The sequence below is a fragment of the Hordeum vulgare genome, chromosome 1H (genome assembly GCF_904849725.1).
Source record: "Hordeum vulgare subsp. vulgare chromosome 1H, MorexV3_pseudomolecules_assembly, whole genome shotgun sequence".
NCBI classification, from domain to species: domain Eukaryota; kingdom Viridiplantae; phylum Streptophyta; class Magnoliopsida; order Poales; family Poaceae; genus Hordeum; species Hordeum vulgare.
In genome coordinates, this window is record NC_058518.1 from 236686518 (window position 1) to 236698859 (window position 12342).

Consider the following 12342-nt stretch of genomic DNA (forward strand, 5'->3'; position numbering starts at 1 on the left):
TGACCCAAAGAAAAAGAAAACTATTTAGACGGGAAAGCTCCCAACAAGCAAAAGAAGAAGAAGAAAATATTTTTGGGTTTTCTCAAACTAAACAAACACACGAAAAAGAAAACGAGAAAAAGAAAATAAACTAAGATGGATGATACAGTGGCAAAGTGTGAACACCGACGAACAAAGTGAAAGTATAAGCAAGAATGTAAAGTCGGTCAGAATACGTACTCCCCCAAGCTTAGGCTTTTGGCCTAAGTTGGTATACTCCCAAGGATGGTCCGGGCGATACCCAAAATCATAATGGCGGTTGTACGGGAGTGTTGCAGCCACTACCTGAATAGCTGCCTCACGGAAACAAGCAGCCTTTGCCTCCCTCTCATACTCTTCTGTCTCTCCTGTGGTTATGTAATATCTCCATTTTACCTGAAAGTCAAAGAAGGCAGAAGCATGAAGGGTAATATGGAAAACACGCTGTCGGTTAAATATCAAACGGTATAGGAGGGATTCATCATCCTTGTCAAGGAACTGATAGCGTGTCAAAGCAGTGCGATCAAGGAAAGGTGTATGGAGCGGGGGATCTCCTTCGCGGATAGGTACTCCAATAAAATTTGCTATGCGGGTGGCATAGATCCCACCAAAGAAATACGCTTCATTAGCATTATTATTCAGCCTCCTTTTTATAATAGCTCCCATGTTGAAACTTTTATCACCTGTTACTACGCTCTTAAGAATACTAAGGTCGGGTGCGCGGAGGTGACAATGCTCAATCTTGCCATTAATGCATCTTCCTATGAAGAGGGCAAGATAATGCAAGGTAGTAAAATGAATGCTCCCATTGGTAGCCTGTGTAATATCTCTAGTTTCTCCAACAGTTATACCAGAGAAAAAAATCTCTAACCGAAGATTTAAGAGGATAATTAAGACTACCCCAAATAGGTATCTTGCAAATTCTATTGAAATCCTCTAAAGCCATGGTATATGATTTGTCATAGAGATCAAACAGTACAGATGTATCACGACCAACTGAAAATTTGAATCTACGAACAAAAGAAGCAGTGAGAGCAACATACTGTTCACATTTATCGAAGATGAATTCTTCGAGTCCGACATTGTGAACAAGTGTATCAAACTCGTCTTTGAAACCTGCCTCAATCATGAATTCATCAGAAGGACATTCACATGGTTGTACCTGTGCATTCCTCGGTTGGTAAGGATCGGGCTCCCGAATTGCAAGACAAGGACCTCTCTTGCTTGAGGAACCACCATGATAGTTTCTCCTGAACATCTTCCTTTTCTGAAATTTTTAGTGACCCAAAGGAGAAGTGAACAAGGCTCAACTAAACTCGTAGCAACTACTCCCACAAGTGTCGAGAGGCCATATTACGCATCAAAACTACTTGGGACCAGCTAAAATTAGCATGCAAAGCTCAAGAACAGGGTCACCAAGGCAACAAAAGTACGCGAAGTATAAGGCACTAGAGCAAAAACTAATTGGACCAATGGAGGAGTCACTTACCAAGGAGTAATTTCCCCAAAACAGTTCGGAGAATGGTGCTTTGAGCAAGGAGATCGAAAATCCCAGCAAGAAGAGAAAGAACACGGGTTTGAGCTGCGAAACGATTTTTCTGGAGGTAGGAGAAGCAGATGGGAGTTGGAATGAGTGGAGGGGGTGCACGTGGGCCCCACAAGCCAGGTAGGTGCGGCCAGGGGGGTGCCCGCGCCTCCAGGGCTTGTGGCCAACTAGTGTAACCCCCACACTAGCTCTTCGTCTCAGTATTTTTCAAAAATTCGAGAAAAAATCATACTTGATTTTTAGGATGTTGAGAGAACTTTTATTTTCGGGGTACTTTTCCACGTGACGCTAAAACAGAAAACAGGGAAAACTAAACTAAACCTGTAATTTTTGTTCTATGCAACCGAAAGTGAAAGCTTGGAACAGATGTTTGTGACTCATCGAGTCATCCATCTCATGGTCATCGAAAGAAATCTGTCAATGAGGTTGATCAAGTTTCCTTGACAAACTTTTTCGAATCGCAAAAGAGAACGGATAATTTTCGAATCGCCACTAAGTTACCTCAAAGGGGATGTGAATCTCCCCAACAAGAAAATCATACTTCATCTTAACAGGAGGAATAGGGCATTCAAAGCTCCCAATAAAATCGATGAAGTTTTTTCGATAGCATTGCTGATGTGTACTCGATATTGTTTCTTTGGAAAGTGCACCGTATGCTCATTACCGTTGACATGGAAAGTGACATTGCCTTTGTTGCAATCTATAACAGCCCCTGCAGTGTTTAAAAAGGGTCTTCCGAGGATGACCGCCATGGCATCGTCCTCGGGAATATCCAGGATAACAAAGTCCGTTAAGATAGTGCCGTTCGCAACCACAACAGGCACATCCTCGCAAATGCCGATAGGGAAAGCAGTTGATTTGTCGGCCATTTGCAGAGAGATTTTAGTGGGTGTCAACTTATCCAGTTCAAGTCTACGATAAAGAGAAAGAGGCATAACACTAACACCGGCTCCAAGGTCACATAACGCAGTTCTAACGTAGTTGCCTTTACTGGAGCAAGGTATAGTGGGAACACCGGGATCACCTAGTTTCTTAGGAGTTCCACCCTTGAAGGTATAGTTAGCAAGCATGGTGGAAATCTCAACCTCAGGTATCCTCCTCTTATTAGTCACAATATCCTTCATGTACTTAGCATACAGAGACATTTTGAGCATATCTGTCAAACACATTTGCAGAAAGAGAGGTCTGATCATTTCAACGAATCGCTCAAAATCCTCATCATCCTTTTTCTTGGATGGTTTGGGAGGAAAGCGCATGGGTTTCTGAACCCATGGTTCCCTCTGTTTACCATGCTTCCTGGCAGCAAAGTCATTCTTATCGTATCTCCTATTCTTAGGCTATGGGTTATCAAGATCAGTAGGTTCAATCTCCACATCCTTATCATTGCTAGGTTGAGCATCAACATGAACATCACTATTGATATCATCATTAGGATCATGTTCATCACCAGATTGTGTTTCAGCATCAGAGACAGACACATCGTTTGGACTCTCAGGTGTAGCAGCAACAGGGTTGCTAGCGTGCAGGTTCCTATCATCTTTCTTCTTCTTTCTAGGATGACTAGGTGCATCAGTGCTAACTCCTTGAGAATCTTGTTCAATTCTCTTCGGATGACCCTCAGGATACAAAGGTTCCTGGGTCATTCTACCGCCTCTAGTGGCAACTCTAACAAAATTGTCATTCAACTCATTGAGCAAGTCATTCTGAGCTTTAAGTACTTGTTCTACCTGAGTAGTAACCATAGAGGCATGTTTACTCAAGAGCTTAAGATCATTGACGTTTCTGTCCACACAAGCACTTAAATGACTAAGCATACGAGCATTCTGTCCCAATTGTGTGCTAACATAATGATTGAAACTTTGTTGTTTGGCAACAAAGTTATCAAATTCATCCAGGCATAAGCTAGCAGGTTTATCAAAAGGAATATCAGTCTCATCAAACCTATGCAGAGAATTTACTTCTACTACCTGTATCGGGTTATCAAGACCATGGATCTCTTGGATAGCTGGTAGATTTTTGATATCTTTAGATTTAATGCCTTTATCTTCCAAAGATTTCTTAGCTTCTTGCATATCTTCAGGACTGAGGAAAAGAATACCTCTTTTCTTCGGAGTTGGCTTAGGAAGTGGTTCGGGAATAGTCCAAGCATTCTCAATGCACAAGATGTTATTTAGTAGAATCCCAGCTTGTTCTACGATTCGTTCCCTAAAAACACAACCAACACAACTATCTAGGTGGTCTCTAGAAGCATCGGTAAGTCCATTATAGAAGATATCAAGTATTTCATTCTTCTCGAGAGGGTGATCAGGCAAAGTATTCAGCAGCTGGACGAGCCTCCCCAAGCTTCTCGGAGACTCTCTTCTTCAACTTGCGCAAAGTTGTATATTTCCTGCAAGGCAGCTTGCTTCTTATGGGCAGGGAAATATTTTTTAGAGAAGTAGTAGACCATATCCTCGGGGCTATGCACACAACCAGGAGCAAGAGAAGTGAACCAGGTCTTTGCATCATCCTTTAGCGAGAAGGTAAATAGCTTGAGGATATGGTAGTGGCGGATCTTTTCCTCACTAGTGAATAGCGTGGCTATATCGTGCAGTTTGGTAAGATGGGCTACAACCGTTTCGGACTCATAACCGTGAAAAGGATCAGATTCGACCAGAGTGATTAACTCAGGGACGATAGAGAATTCATAATCCTTATCGGTCACAAAGATAGGTGAAGTAGCAAACTTCGGGTCGTATTTCATCCTAGCGTTCAGAGATTTTTCTGTCCACTTGAGCAGTAATTTCTCAACATCATAGCTATCCTTACATGCAATAAAGTCCTCAGCTATCTCTCCCTCCATAACATAATGCTCAGGAATATCAGGCAATTCATTTCTAGGAGAGCTAGCTCTATCACACAAAATAGCAGGTTCTACTTCGATAGTATCAGCAGTTTCAGAAGTATCATCACATCTAGCAGCAACTCTAGCAATTTGTGCATCAAGGAATGCACCTAGTGGAAAAGCAGTATCAAGCATAGCATCATCAGGCAAAGCAGTATCAAGCATAGCATCATCATAAGCATCATGGGCAGCAGAAGTAGCATCATCAAGCTCAGGCGACATATCAAGATTTCTAGCAGGAGGTGATGTCGCAAACTCACTCATAACTAAAGGTGAATCAAGTGCAGAGCTAGATGGCAATTCCTTACCTGTCCTCGTAGTTGAGGGCAAGACTTTAGTTCTTGGATATTTCAGATTCCTCATAGTGACTAGCAGACGTAAATCCCAAGTGACTCAGAGAATATACTTGTGCTTCCCCAGCAACGGCGCCAGAAAAAGGTCTTGATAACCCACAAGTATAGGGGATCGCAACAATTTTCGAGGGTAGAGTATTCAACCCAAATTTATTGATTCGACTCAAGGGGAAGCCAAACAATATTATCAAGTATTAGCAGCTGAGTTGTCAATTCAACCACACCTGAAAGATTTAGTATCTGCAACAAAGTATCAGTAGCAAAGTAGTATGATAGCAGCAGTAGCAATAGTAACCAGTAGCAGCAAAGTAACATCAGTAGCAACAGAGTAACAGTAGCAGCAGTGACAGAAGTAGCAGCAAAGTAACGTAGCAAGGACCAGTAGTAAAAGACTCGTAGGCATTGGATCGGTGATGGATGATTATGCCGGATCCTATTCATCATGCAACAGTTATAACATGGAGAGATATGTAACTAGCTCCAGGTCGTCAATCTAATGTAGGCATGTATTCGGTATGTAGTCATATGTGCTTAGAAAAAAAACTTGCATGACATCTATTGTTCATCCGTCCCGTGGCAGCGGGGTACTAATGGAAACTACGGGATATTAAGGTTCTCCTTTTAAGAAAGAACCGCACCAACACATTAACATTTGGTGAATACATGAACTCCTCATACAATGGTCATCTCCGGGAGTGGTTCCGGCTATTGTCACTCCGGGGTTGCCGGGTCGTAACATATAGTAGGTGACTACAACTTGCAAGATAGGATCAAGAACACACATATATTGGCGAGAACATAATAGGTTCAGATCTGAAATCATGGCACTCGGGCCCTAGTGACAAGCATTAAGCATGGCAAAGTAGTAGAAACATCAATCCCAGAACATAGTGGATACTAGGGATCAATCCCCGTCAAAACTAACTCCATTACATGATAGATCTCATCCAACCCATCACTGTCCAGCAAGCCTACAATGAGATTACTCATGAATGGTGAAGAGCATCATGGAATTGGCGATGAAGGAAGGTTGATGATGACGATGGCGACTATTTCCCCTCTCTGGAGCCCAAAACGGACTCCAGATCTGCCCTCCAGATGAAGAACAGGAGGTGGCGGCGCCTCCGTATTGTAAAACGCGATGAACTCTTCTCCTTGATTTTTTTCCGGGTGAGACGGACTAAATAGAGCTGGATTTGCACGCGGTAGAGCTTTGTGGGGCCCATAAGCCTGCCAAGCGCGGCCAGGGGGGCCCGCGCCTGGTGGGCTTGTGGGCTCACGGCTCCACTTTCTCCGCTGATTCTTGCGCCAGTATTTTTCATAAATTCCTGAAAAATTCTCCGTAAATTTTCAGGTCATTCCGAGAACTTTAATTTCTGCGCAAAAACAACACCATGGCAATTCTGCTGAAAACATCGTTAGTCCAGGTTAGTTCCATTCAAATCATGCAAATTAGAGTCCAAAACAAGGGCAAAACAGTTCGAAAAAGTAGATACGACGAAGATGTATCAATGGGTTGCTAAAGTGACAGAAGCTTAAACCCTAGTTTATGTGTTGCTTCGTAAGGGGCTAACTTGGATCCACTAGTTTAATGCTATGGTTAGACTTTGTCTTAATTCTTCTTTCGTACACTACTAGGGACTAAGCCAATAACGAACAACAACTAACGTGTCTTGGTTGTTATTAGTACGAATAGCTAGTCCCACGTTCAAACTAACCCCACGCAACCTCCCCGAAAACAATGGATATGCCCGTCGTTAGTTTGGCGGTCGTTGTTAATGAACTACATGTATTTTTAGAGTTATTAGCATCCTTATAAACGATGGAGAAAAAATAAAGATAAATAACAATCACGTCCATGTATCCCTGTAGTCTCGCGTACTGGTAAACCACGGTGTCGTATCCCCTCCTAGATCGAGTCGCTCCCACGGGATGCCACTGCCACCGCCATGAACGCTGCATGCCCCCGTCGTCTCCTCCCCTCCATGTTGCAGGTCGTCGACCCAGATGCGCTCGCTGCCGAGATCGTCCGATTGGAGTAAAAGGCTTCATCCCATGGTTGGGTGCTCGACGAGCAGCACAACGGGTCAATAGGATCAATGCCGAGGTTAGTTCTTCTACCGCATCCATCGGATCTAATTCAATGACGAAATAAATACTACTACGGTGTTGGTCGGATCTAGCTTGGTGATGAGGTTAGTGCTGCTACCGCATCGGCCATATCTTATAGTGGCTGGTGTATTTTTAGGGGATTGCTAATGGTTTCTTCAGCGGTTCTTGGTTCACGTCGTTCGATGAGTGGGGAAGGCCACAGCTGATACAGTGCGGGAGTCATCTAGGCACGAGAAAGAGTGCAGCTGCTGCTCAATTTTAAAAACAGAGGTTGAATTCAGGTTGTAGTCTCTGGCATGCCAAGAATAGGATAGATATCGGGGATGATCATTGCCGGGATGTGCAAAGGCTGCCGTGTAGCACGTAATTATCTATTGGGGACGGATAGTGTGGACGAGCATGCAGGGATGTGCAAATTCTTCACTCCCATTTTTGTTTCAGATTGTTCAATTTGAAAGTGAAGGTATGAACATGGATGCATGTTTGTGGAGGTTAATTAAGGCGTCAGTCTTGTGAAGGGATGTTTGCAGATGCGTGTGGCATTGATCTAGGCACGTGCGTACACTTTTCAACACAAAGACATTTTTTGACTTGCCTAGTCTGAAAGTGAGGACGATGTGTTTGGCTGTTGATTATTGTTAACCTGTACATGATTGATAATTTCTGGTTGTGTGAGCTGAAAAGAAGAATCAACGAGTTGGAGTTTCAGAATGACCACGTCCATGGATGGCCTATTGACTCCTACATCTCGAGATCTGTCCATGTAAGCATTGCCTAATTATTGAGCAACAATGTGTCAATATATATCATGTGCAATATATAGTCATCTATTCCTGGATGTATACTTTTTTTCTCTTTTCATTTAATTCGGCAGAATCCCGAAGAGCAGATTGCCATTGTAGACGAGCAATACATGGTCCATTGATTAGTTCCCATGCTCCAGGGCGAGGCAATTGGAAGTTTTTCTTTTAAGATGAATGGTAGTTTCTTTAAAGAAGAATGGTAGTTTTCAAGCAGATGAGAATAATGTTCGATGTTAATTTGTTGGGTATATGCGTTAAAAAACTAGTTGGATATATAACAACAACCAAAAATGTTCATTTTTTCTTGAGAAATAAAATAACTCAAGTTTTTCTCGAATTAGACAAGAAATATTCGTGTTAATCTTTGCTTCAAATAGTTTGTCTTTGTCTCATAATGATAAGGATAATAGAAGAATTCAAGTGCAAACTTGTTCCTTTATGATAGTATCCTATATTCTAGCTCCTTTATATGTACTTACTTATAAATCATTAATATATTTTTTCTAGAACGGATGGTCCACCGTAAAAGAACTATCATGAGGCATTGTAGTCATTGGTGAAGGATGATAAGGACTTGTGATGGTGTCTGACGAGTAAGTAGAAAATATTTACTGGTTGTTACTTATTTTTTTGGGTACAGATGAACAATTATATTGGTTGTTCTAGAGAGTGTGTTTGGTTAGTAATTTGCCAATGGTATTTTATCTCCAGATATATATGTGGGAATAAGAGAAAGAAATTTGCGAGGACCAACATTATGTAAGGCTGAATTGGTTTCTAAACGACGACCTCGTGAGCAAGCGAGACAAGTGCTCGAAGAAAAGTTTAATGGCATGGTGTAAGAAGTGTCAGAAATTAAGCGTATTGCGTCTGGTAGATCAGTAAGTGATAGTTCTCAGACAAGCCAACTTATCGAGTAAGTTTTTCTTATATTTGAGTATACTTTGTGGAAATTTATTTACATGGACTGACTTTCATAAACTACTCAACATTTTGTAGGACTAATGGTCCATCTTGGTACATAGAAGAATTAAGAATTAGCCCAGTGTAGTACATCGAAGCATCATGAGGCATTGTAATTGCTGATCAAAAATGATATCCATTCACACAAAGAAGGTTTACCATGACTGAAGATTAATATATATGATGTTTTATAGTTGTCTTGGTTTCTAGATAGGTATGATGAAGGCATTGGTCATATAAGGAGTGCTTTTGACTCAAATCTTGAATTTGAGAATTGTATGTTAGAATATTGGTAATAGAATATTGGTATTTCTATTAATTTGCAATGATCCTTTCAATTGATATTATTTTGTTTCTATAATAATGTGGGTGTTAATATTGAAATGTTGGATGATGCATAAAGCGATCGCTGAACGGAAAGTTATACTAAATATAAGTGGTTCTGAAGGATATCGAGGTGTGAAGAGAGTGGTCAGTAATGATACATTGGTCAGCATGATGACATTATTAGCGATGACAAATGTGGTCGTCAATACTACAATTGTGGTCGTTGTTTCCGTGGGATTGACGACCGCACACCATCCCGTCGTTACAAGAATAACGACCACCAAAGATATGTGGTCGTTATACTTTTAACGACGGAGCCTACTACGACCAGCAAATTGTGGTCGTTAATGAATTTTAACGACCATAATTCAACCTTTAACGACCACATATACCGTCATTAAAAACGGTTTTCCTAGTAGTGGTAGTTGCGGATGCTTCCGAGTGGGGTTAATCATAAATGGGATGTTTTTCCAAGTAAGGGTAGTACCCAAGCACCGGTCCACCCACATATCAAACTATCAAAGTAGCGAACGCGAATCATATGAAAATGATGAAAACTAGGTTGACAGAAATTCCCATGTATCCTCGGGAGCGCTTTACCTCCTATAAGAGTTTTTCCAGGCTTGTCCCTTGCTACAAAAGGGATTGGGCCACTTTGTTGCACCTTTGTTACCGTTGTTACTGGCTACTTGCTACGAATCATCTTTTCACACAACTTTCTGTTACCGATAATTCAGTGCTTGCAGAGAATACCTTTCTGAAAACCACTTGTCAGATCCTTCTGCTCCTCGTTGGTTTGACACTCTTACTTATTGAAAGGACTATGATAGCTCCGCTACACTTGTGGGTCATCAATGCTCAACTCAAAAACCTACACATACCAAATCCTTCGAGTGAAGCCTTTTAAAATCTCTCACAGCTTAGTCAAAGTCTTCAGTGACAGAGATGAAGTTCTTCTGGCCGCTGAAGAAATTGCAGTAACTAAAGAGTTAGGATTTCGCCAGAGCGAACTGCCTATCAGTGAGGAACATGAGAGACATGAGGACTTCTACTGTTGAAACATCCGACTGTTGCCATGCTGCATGCCACATGTCCCCAATCTTATCCACCCAACAGTCATATCATTGGGGCATTAATCTCAAATCATGTCGGGATGCTCCCAAGCTATATATAGCCTCCCCCACAACCACTAGTTGGTTGGGTGCTTCGAGAGAAACTGACACTTGTTATTTAGAGCAATCCAATCCTCGAGGAGTTTGAGAAAAATCATCAAGTGAGGAAAAAACCCAAACATCCAAACCAAAATCCAAAAAACCCCAAAGTGATTGAGCATCACTGAAGAGATTGTTCTTGTGTGGAACCGATGCTTGTTACGTTTGAGGACTGTGCATCCTCATGACAGTTAGGTGTCATGGTCCAAAGCATCCAGCAGTAAATTTTGGATCACCGGGTGATCGAGTTTTTGAGGGTTTGGAAGTCTGCTCTGAAGACTTACCACAAGTGATGGTCGAAGACTATGTGTCCTTACCTCAAGGAGAATACGGCAAGGACTGTGTGTTCTCGGACTGTGTGTCCTTTGGTTAGGATACCAAATCTCTCCAAACTAGACGTACGACAGTCACAGCAGTTGGAACTGGGTCATCAAACCATTGTCTTCATCAAGCAACGAGTTCTAATTCCTCAAATCTTTCATTTCCTCAACTGCATGTTGATGACTTCGATGTGTGCTGTTTGAAGAATTTGATTGAAGACTTTCTCTAGTTCCTCACCTCAAATTCTTCACCTAAGTCATGCGATGTGTGCAACCTAAACGTTTCACCTCACTTTGAGGACAAAGCTATAGCCGTTTTGCACATCTGTTTGAGTACTTATTCCGCTTCACTCAGTTAATGAATGAGGAATTTCCTAACTAGGAATTTCCTCAGCGATGAATCTGTAAAAATCGCATATTCATCCCTCTCTAGTCAATATAGCGCACTTTCAACTAGCATTGATATTCTCAAAGATGACAATCATATCAAGATCAGAAAGCATTGTGACTGACATGAGGTTAAACCCAAGGGATTCGACAAGCATGACCTTGTCCATGTGTCGGTCCTTAGAAATAGCCACCTTACCAAGTCCCAATACCTTGCTTTTACCTTTGTCCGCATAGGTGATATGCTTCAGTGGTGATGGAGTCAGAGGGTTACTCATCAATAGGCTTTTGTCACAAATCATGTGATTTGTACACCCACTATCAAGAACTCACTCTTTGGTTTTGGGTTTGTCCTCCTGCACATGAATTAGTGTTGCTTACCATCTCATATGCTTCAGAGTGAAGAATATGATATCAAATTCACGAGACTTGAATTTCATCGAATAAAGTATATTTTAGATGTAATAAGGACGAGTGAAATGATATGTCATTTCATCAGGATTAGCTTGTCTCCTATCAAGCAATTTCCTCCGGTCTCCAACAAATTCTTTAGATGATGAATTTCATGTGGAGACCTAACCTGCAAAAGTGATTAGTTCGATTTCTTCACCACCCACATCTGAAGGGGTGGCAAAGAGTTTATCATCCTATGAGCGGCATATGAGAATTGAGTCATTGAGGCTAATCCACTTTGTTTCACAGGAGGGGGGTACAGTACTCAAATGAATAGGCACCGAAATTCTTAGAGGACTTATGAACATAGTGGTTTAAGGAATAATGCACATATTCTAGTCCCTTGTAGGTTTCCTGCATATCGTAAGCATTAGTGCGAGTACGAGCATAGTTTTGACCATATGAGGTATTTGTTCCTTGTGAATGCTTTGGTCCACTTGAGGAATTTGATCCGGGGTTCCTGTTCTTCACAAGTTGTGTCATGAGGACATTCTCCTAAAGACTTTCCAAGCTGTGTTTGGGAACCGAGATTTTCCTCAAGGGTGGTTCATTGCTGCAGTTAGTTCCAACATATCTAGGAAATACTTCACGATCCTTATTTTTGAACAGTTTATAGTTTGAGTCAAATGAGTCATCAGAGGAATATCAAGTTTTACATATAAAGCTTGTTAGATTATCTGGATCAATAGGAGGTCCTTTTGGAGAAACCCATGAGGTTTTGGGATACTGCTCAAGTTTCTAGTATGACCCATCAACATTCAATTTCCACTCAAAGGCAATACCCTCATTTCTAAGGTTTCTATTTAGAATCTGCTTTTTGAGCACATCGCAAAGGGTTTGATGCCCTTTGAGACTTTTGTATATGCCTGTCACATACAATTCCTTCAACCCTGCATTTTCGTAAGTGACATTTGTGGTTTCCTCAAGTGAGGAATTTGTTGTCACAGATATAGTTGAAGAATTTG